The sequence below is a fragment of the Lepidochelys olivacea genome (genome assembly GCF_965140295.1).
Source record: "Lepidochelys olivacea isolate rLepOli2 genome assembly, chromosome: 2".
Lineage (NCBI taxonomy): Eukaryota > Metazoa > Chordata > Testudines > Cheloniidae > Lepidochelys > Lepidochelys olivacea.
Window position 1 is genome coordinate 214,599,868 of NC_140412.1, and position 7,985 is coordinate 214,607,852.

Below are 7,985 nucleotides of genomic sequence, written 5' to 3' on the forward strand. Positions count from 1 at the left end.
CCTCTATTATGGTGTCTTTGAAAAGTGTCCATGCAGATTTCACTCGAGTCACTGTACCTTCTAATTTCTGGTTTCAGAGTAGCAGCCGTGTTAGTCTGTATTCGCAAAAAGAAAAGGAGGACTTGTGGCACCTTAGAGACTAACCAATTTATTAGAGCATAAGCTTTCGTGAGCTACAGCTCACTTCCTCAGATGCATATCGTGGAAACTGCAGCAGGCTTTATATATACACAGAGAATATGAAACAATACCTATTCCCACCCCACTGTCCTGCTGGTAATAGCTTATCTAAAGTGATTTCCAGCACAAATCCAGGTTTTCTCACCCTCCACCCCCCCACACAAATTCACTCTCCTGCTGGTGATAGCCCATCCAAAGTGACAACTCTTTACACAATGTGCATGACAATCAAGCTGGGCTATTTCCTGCATAAATCCAGGTTCTCACATCCCCCCCACCCCCATACACACACAAACTCACTCTCCTGCTGGTAATAGCTCATCCAAACTGACCACTCTTCAAGTTAAAATCCAAGTTAAACCAGAACATCTGGGGGGGGGGGTAGGAAAAAACAAGAGGAAACAGGCTACCTTGCATAATGACTTAGCCACTCCAAGTCTCTATTTAAGCCTAAATTAATAGTATCCAATTTGCAAATGAATTCCAATTCAGCAGTTTCTCGCTGGAGTCTGGATTTGAAGTTTTTTTGTTTTAAGATAGCGACCTTCATGTCTGTGATCGCGTGACCAGAGAGATTGAAGTGTTCTCCGACTGGTTTATGAATGTTACAATTCTTGACATCTGATTTGTGTCCATTTATTCTTTTACGTAGAGACTGTCCAGTTTGACCAATGTACATGGCAGAGGGGCATTGCTGGCACATGATGGCATATATCACATTGGTGGATGTGCAGGTGAACGAGCCTCTGATAGTGTGGCTGATGTTATTAGGCCCTGTGATGGTGTCCCCTGAATAGATATGTGGGCACAGTTGGCAACGGGCTTTGTTGCAAGGATAAGTTCCTGGGTTAGTGGTTCTGTTGTGTGGTATGTGGTTGTTGGTGAGTATTTGCTTCAGGTTGCGGGGCTGTCTGTAGGCAAGGACTGGCCTGTCTCCCAAGATTTGTGAGAGTGTTGGGTCATCCTTTAGGATAGGTTGTAGATCCTTAATAATGCGTTGGAGGGGTTTTAGTTGGGGGCTGAAGGTGACGGCTAGTGGCGTTCTGTTATTTTCTTTGTTAGGCCTGTCCTGTAGTAGGTAACTTCTGGGAACTCTTCTGGCTCTATCAATCTGTTTCTTTACTTCTGCAGGTGGGTATTGTAGTTGTAAGAAAGCTTGACAGAGATCTTGTAGGTGTTTGTCTCTGTCTGAGGGGTTGGAGCAAATGCGGTTGTATCGCAGAGCTTGGCTGTAGACGATGGATCGTGTGGTGTGGTCAGGGTGAAAGCTGGAGGCATGCAGGTAGGAATAGCGGTCAGTAGGTTATGAATGTAACATTCATAAACCAGTCGGAGAACACTTCAATCTCTCTGGTCACGCGATCACAGACATGAAGGTCGCTATCTTAAAACAAAAAAACTTCAAATCCAGACTCCAGCGAGAAACTGCTGAATTGGAATTCATTTGCAAATTGGATACTATTAATTTAGGCTTAAATAGAGACTTGGAGTGGCTAAGTCATTATGCAAGGTAGCCTGTTTCCTCTTGTTTTTTCCTACCCCCCCCCCCCCCAGATGTTCTGGTTTAACTTGGATTTTAACTTGAAGAGTGGTCAGTTTGGATGAGCTATTACCAGCAGGAGAGTGAGTTTGTGTGTGTATGGGGGTGGGGGGGATGTGAGAACCTGGATTTATGCAGGAAATAGCCCAGCTTGATTGTCATGCACATTGTGTAAAGAGTTGTCACTTTGGATGGGCTATCACCAGCAGGAGAGTGAATTTGTGTGGGGGGGTGGAGGGTGAGAAAACCTGGATTTGTGCTGGAAATCACTTTAGATAAGCTATTATCAGCAGGACAGTGGGGTGGGAATAGGTATTGTTTCATATTCTCTGTGTATATATAAAGCCTGCTGCAGTTTCCACGATATGCATCTGAGGAAGTGAGCTGTAGCTCACGAAAGCTTATGCTCTAATAAATTGGTTAGTCTCTAAGGTGCCACAAGTCCTCCTTTTCTTCTAATTTCTGTTTAACTAACCTCCTCATTTTTGCTTAGTTCCCCTTTCTGAAATTAAATGCCACAGTGTTGGGCTGTTGAGTTGTTCTTCCCACCACAGAAATGTTAAATGTTATTACATTATGGTCACTATTTCCAAGCGGTCCTGTTATAGTTACCTCTTGGACCAGATCCTGCGCTCCACTCAGGACTAGATCGAGAGTTGCCTCTCCCCTTGTGGGTTCCTGTACCAGCTTCACCAAGAAGCAGTCATTTAAAGTATCGAGACATTTTGTCTCTGCATTTTTTCCTGAGGTGACATATACCCAGTCAATATGGGGATAATTGAAATCCCCCACTATTACAGAGTTTTTTATTTTGATAGACTCTCTAATCTCCCTTAGCATTTCATCGTCACTATCACTGTCCTGGCCAGGTGGTTGACAATAGATCCCTACTGTTATATTCTTATTAGAGCATGGAATTACTATCCATAAAGATTCTATGGAACATGTGTATTCATTTAAGATTTTTATTTCATTTGAGTCTACATTTTCTTTCACATATACTGCCACTCCCTCCCTCCTCCCCCTATGACCTGTTCTGTCCTTCCAATATATTTTGTACCCCAGAATGATTGTGTCCCATTGATTGTCCTCACTCCACCAGGTTTCTGCGATGCCTATTATATCAATATCCTCCTTTAACACGAGGCAGTCTAGTTCACACATCTTATTATTTAGACTTCTAGCATTTGTGTACAAGCACTTTAAAAACTTGTCACTGTTTATTTGTCTGCCCTTTTCTGATGTGTCAGATTCTTTATGTGAATGTTTCTCATCTGATCTGGCCCATACTTTGTCCTCTTTCATCCCCTCCTCCTGACTAAAACCGAGAGAATCTCCATCAAAAGACTCTCCTCTGAGAGAAGTCTCTGTCCGATCCATGTGCACCTCTGCAGCAATTGGCTTTCCCCCTTCTCTTAGTTTAAAAACTGCTCTGCAACCTTTTTAATGTTAAGTGCCAGCAGTCTGGATCCACTTTGGTTTAGGTGGAGTCCATCCTTCCTGTATAGGCTCCCCCTATCCCAAAAGTTTCCCCAGTTCCTAAAAAATCTAAACCCCCTGCTCTCTACACCATCATCTCATCCACGCAGTGAGACTCTGAAGCTCTGCCTGCCGACCTGGCCCTGCATGTGGAACTGGTAGCATTTCTGAGAATGCCACCATAGAGGTCCTGGATTTCAGTCTCTTTCCTAACAGCCTAAATTTGGCCTCCAGGACATCTCTCCTATCCTTCCCTACGTTGTTGGTACCTGCATGTACCATGACCACCGGCTCCTCCCCAGCACTGCACATAAGTTGTCATAAATATAAAGAAAAGGGTAACCATCTTTCTGTATACAGTGCTTTAAAAATCCCTCTGGCCAGAGGCAAAACCCTTTAACCTATAAAGGGTTAAGAAGCTAAGGTAACCTACCTGGCACCTGACCCAAATGACCAATGAGAGGACAAGATACTTTCAAATCTGGAGGGGGAGAACAAAGGGTTTTTCTGTCTGTGTGATGCTTTTGCCAGGAACAGATCAGGACAGCAGCCTCAGAACTTCTGTTAAGTTAGTAAGTAATCTAGCTAGAAATGCGTTAGATTTCCTTTTGTTTAATGGCTGGTAAAATAAGGACTGTGTTGGATGGGATGTATATTCCTGTTTTTGTGTCTTTTTGTAACTTAAGGTTTTGCCTAGAGAGATTCTCTATGTTTTGAATCTGATTACCCTGTAAGGTATTTTCCATCCTGATTTTACAGAGGTGATTCTTTTACCTTTTCTTTAATTAAAATTCTTCTTTTAAGAACCTGATTGATTTTTCATTGTTCTTAAGATCCAAGGGTTTGGGTCTGTGTTCACCTGTACAAATTGGTAAGGATTCTTATCAATCCTTCCCCAGGAAAGGGGGTGTAGGGCTTCGGAGGATATTTGGGGGGAAGACGTCTCCAAGTGGGCTCTTTCCCTGTTCTTTGTTTAAAATGCTTGGTGGTGGCAGCATACGGTTCAAGGACAAGGCAAAGTTTGTACCTTGGGAAAGTTTTAACCTAAGCTGGTAAGAATAAGCTTAAGGGGTTTTGCATGCAGGTCCCCACATCTGTACCCTACAGTTCAGAGTGGGGAAGGAACCTTGACATAAGTCTATCTAGATGCCTCGAGAAATCCACAACCTTCGCACAAGGCAGGCAAGTCACCATACAGTTCTCCTGGTCATCACAAACCCAGCTATCTATGTTTCTAATGATCAAATTTCCCATTACTAACACCTGCCTTTTCCTAATGACTGGAGTTTCCTCCCCCAGAGAGGTAACCTCAGTGTGACAGGATACCCCAGCATCATCTGGAAGGAGGGTCCCAACTATGGGAAGGTTTCCCTCTGTTCCTGTTGACTGCTCTCCTTCTCTGGGCCTTTCATCCTCCTTAACAGTGCAGGGGCTGTCTGACCGGAGGTGGGACAAATCCACAGTGTCCTGGAAAGCTTCATCAACATACTTCTCCTCCTCCCTTAGCTCCTCCAGTTCCACCGCGCTGGCCTCCAAAGCTTGTACACGGTCTCTGAGGGCCAGAAGCTCCTTGCACTGAATGCACACATATGCCACCTGCCCACAGGTAATCATACATGCTACACTGAGTGCAATAAACAGGATAGCCCCCACTCTGCTGCTGGGCTTCTGCCTGCATTTTCACCTACAGTTACGTAGGTTAATGATAGGGTTTTTGTTTAAATCAAGAAGTTTTGATTATAGTTTAGTGTAAAGGTTTTAAAGAATGGCAAGTGTACCTTGCCCCCTTCCCAACTCCCTGTTAGCGGCCACTGGTCGCAAAGCTCCCTGGTCGCTTGCTCACTGCTTTATAAAGCCCTGGCCTCCTTGATAGCTCCACCCCACTTACTGTGTAAGCTCTACACCTGCATCAGTGTACAGGAAGGCTAGTTTGGCACCTTCAGAGTGATTGTCACCATAAACACAAAATATGTGCAAATACAAACTTATTTATTTTAATTTTAACAAATGTATTTTAAAGCATAAATTAGATATTCCACAGGTAACTTGGTGAAGAGTCAAGTACTTTACTTCCTCCAATAATTATTTTAAAAGCTTAATGCCTCTGAATTCCTTCATTCAAAACAATCCCTTCTGTTTGATGAAGAGCAAAAAGATATTCTATGTCTACAGTTCTCATTTTTAAACTTTCCTCTCCTTAGCTCAAGAGATCAATCATATACTATATACATCCTTTCATCTCTAGGTTGCTGGTTTAATTCTCCCTCGGGTCAACAGAGAATAAATGGTGTTGCTAATTTGTTGGCCTATGTAAAATGAGTTGGTGGACTCAATCTAGCTTCTAGCAGACAAGTATCCATACAAGAAAACTACTATGACAGTTAACTGGATTGCCCACGTCCACTGAAAGGCAAACGCTGAAACAGGCCTCATGAATTGTCTGCCCTCTTTCCCTTAGAGGTGGCCCATCCACATCAAGGTTTAGGCACGTTGGCGCGAGCAGTGATGTTTGCACTGCGGTTCTCTGGGCTATAGCTATTTCTTGAATCAATTTCCAATGCTATCAATGTACCTCCTTTCATGCGCAGTAAATTTGCTGAGCACTTTTTTCTTCTTTTTTTTTTAAACTTTCCCTTTATATTAAATGCATGTGCATTCAGCTGGTCATCACATGCTGGAGTGGTGATATTCATCTCTTCTCACTGAAATAACGTATCCCTTGCCACTAAACATTTTTTCCAGTCATACCTTTCCCCATGAAAAATGCACTGCTGGAAGGCAATGTTACCCAAGAATGCATCACAGCAAGGAAAGAGTGGGACCAGTAAAGCATTTGATCACTGAGAGAGATGCCCAGGGCTATTGCACATGGTTAAACCCCCATGTACCTTTTAAGCTGACAATCGATGTTTGAATTGAGGTGATCAGTGTATTCTGGGTCATCTTGATTTTGGAAGCTGGATGAATACTATTATCACAGCAAAGGCTCAAGGCAGTGACCATAGTAGATTGTGGGCACCAGCTGACCTTAGGGCAGAGAGATTTTCTATTAGATAAAGAGGTTAAGGGAAACTATAAAGAGGAGGAGGAGGAGGAAAGACAAGCAAATCAACACCGCTGTGAAGATTATGGTGTTTTTATTCAGGTCCTTATTTCTGGAGTCATGCTATGAGGGACTTCCACAAAGAGGACTGTCCTTGTAATCCTCTTTAAAGGGGCTGCACAATACAGAGGGCTGCATTAATTTCCCCACAATTCACTGTGGGACCTGGGTGATGACATGTATAAGCCACAGTCCCTCTCGTCCTCATGGATCCCACAGAGACTACCAGATCAAAGTAAGGAGGGGTTTTACCATGAGAGCACTGATCCCTCTTCTGCACAGGAAGGACATATCCAGGTGAGGAGAGTCCCCTCCACATGTAGATCAACAGGGCCCTTTAATTCTAAACATAAAATATCCTTTTTAACAATTCCCTGCTGAAATTGCTATTGTATTATTTCACCAGCTCTTTTTACTTCCCCTCCCCCACAATAAATAAATAAAACTAACTCCTAACTTCATAATCACTCAATCAAATAAACCTGTCCCCTGTGTATTGTAACTCCTAACTCCTGTCCCCTGTGTATTGTATTGAATATTGGACTATTCCAGATCCTTAACTAGATATTACACCAGAAGACAACTAAAATACCTACAGGATGTTCTCTGACAAAGTGGAACAGTCCAAAGACCTAATCCTGCAATTGACAGCCTGTGGACAGGCTGCTGGGCCAGCATGGAACCCCAGCATCTTCAATGGGACTTGGTGCTGCAGTCTGCCCACGTGCAATGGCCTGCTAGATCAGATCGAAAAGTTTTTGTTCTTATTTCCATTCACTGTAAAATTACCCTAAAAGGTAGAAAGTAAGTTCTACACCTCCTGAAGGAGAGGGGAAGACGTGCACTTAACTAAGCACACAAAAGTTACCAAGAAATTCTGTCATCTACTTATAATATTTCCAGTTACAGTGTATTCCTTACGACATACCCCTGGTTTATTTGATTGAGTGATTATGAGCCATACTGTGGCCATCCTCTGTGTGAATACATAAGGTGGGGAAGGCATAAGAAAAGGCTTCAAATTTAGGTCCCACAATAGGCCTGCTACTATTTAAGACCTGAGCGCAAGGATTGCTTCCCACTAATGGACCATCCCAATATGGGCAAGAAAGAGGAGGCAAATTCATGGCCAGGTCTCTGCTCTGTGCTGGCCACAAGAAGGGAGTGCCATTAAGGTACAGTGTCTTCTATTGTGGCTTTGCACTAGACACACTACGGGGCCCAGTGCTTAACAGATGATAATAAGTCTTAAGATGTTAAATTCAGTTCATGTTCAGATATCACTGGAGTGGCCAGCTGACAGCTAAATAGCTATCCAATAATTTGAGTATTTCCTCAGACACTGAGTGGAGTTTTCTGCCAAAAGGGAGTAAATAAGTTTTGTATTAAAAAATTAATACAGCCTGCACAATTAGGACTATTAATGCTTTAGTTTAAAGACATAGCAACAGATTCCAGATACATTCTTCCATGTGATTAGAACTGACCACTAGAGGATCCTTTCTGCTCAAGAATATCCACAGGCACAGGAAGTGTCGTTCATAACTAACAACCCCTGCCCGAGGGCTGCTTCCACCCATTTCACTGAGCCACCTGCAGAAGTAGCTCCAGAGCAGAGGCAAGAAGAGAGTTTATTTTTGGCAGATAAGGTATTGAGAGGGGTCCTCAGCAGGACCCTAGAAA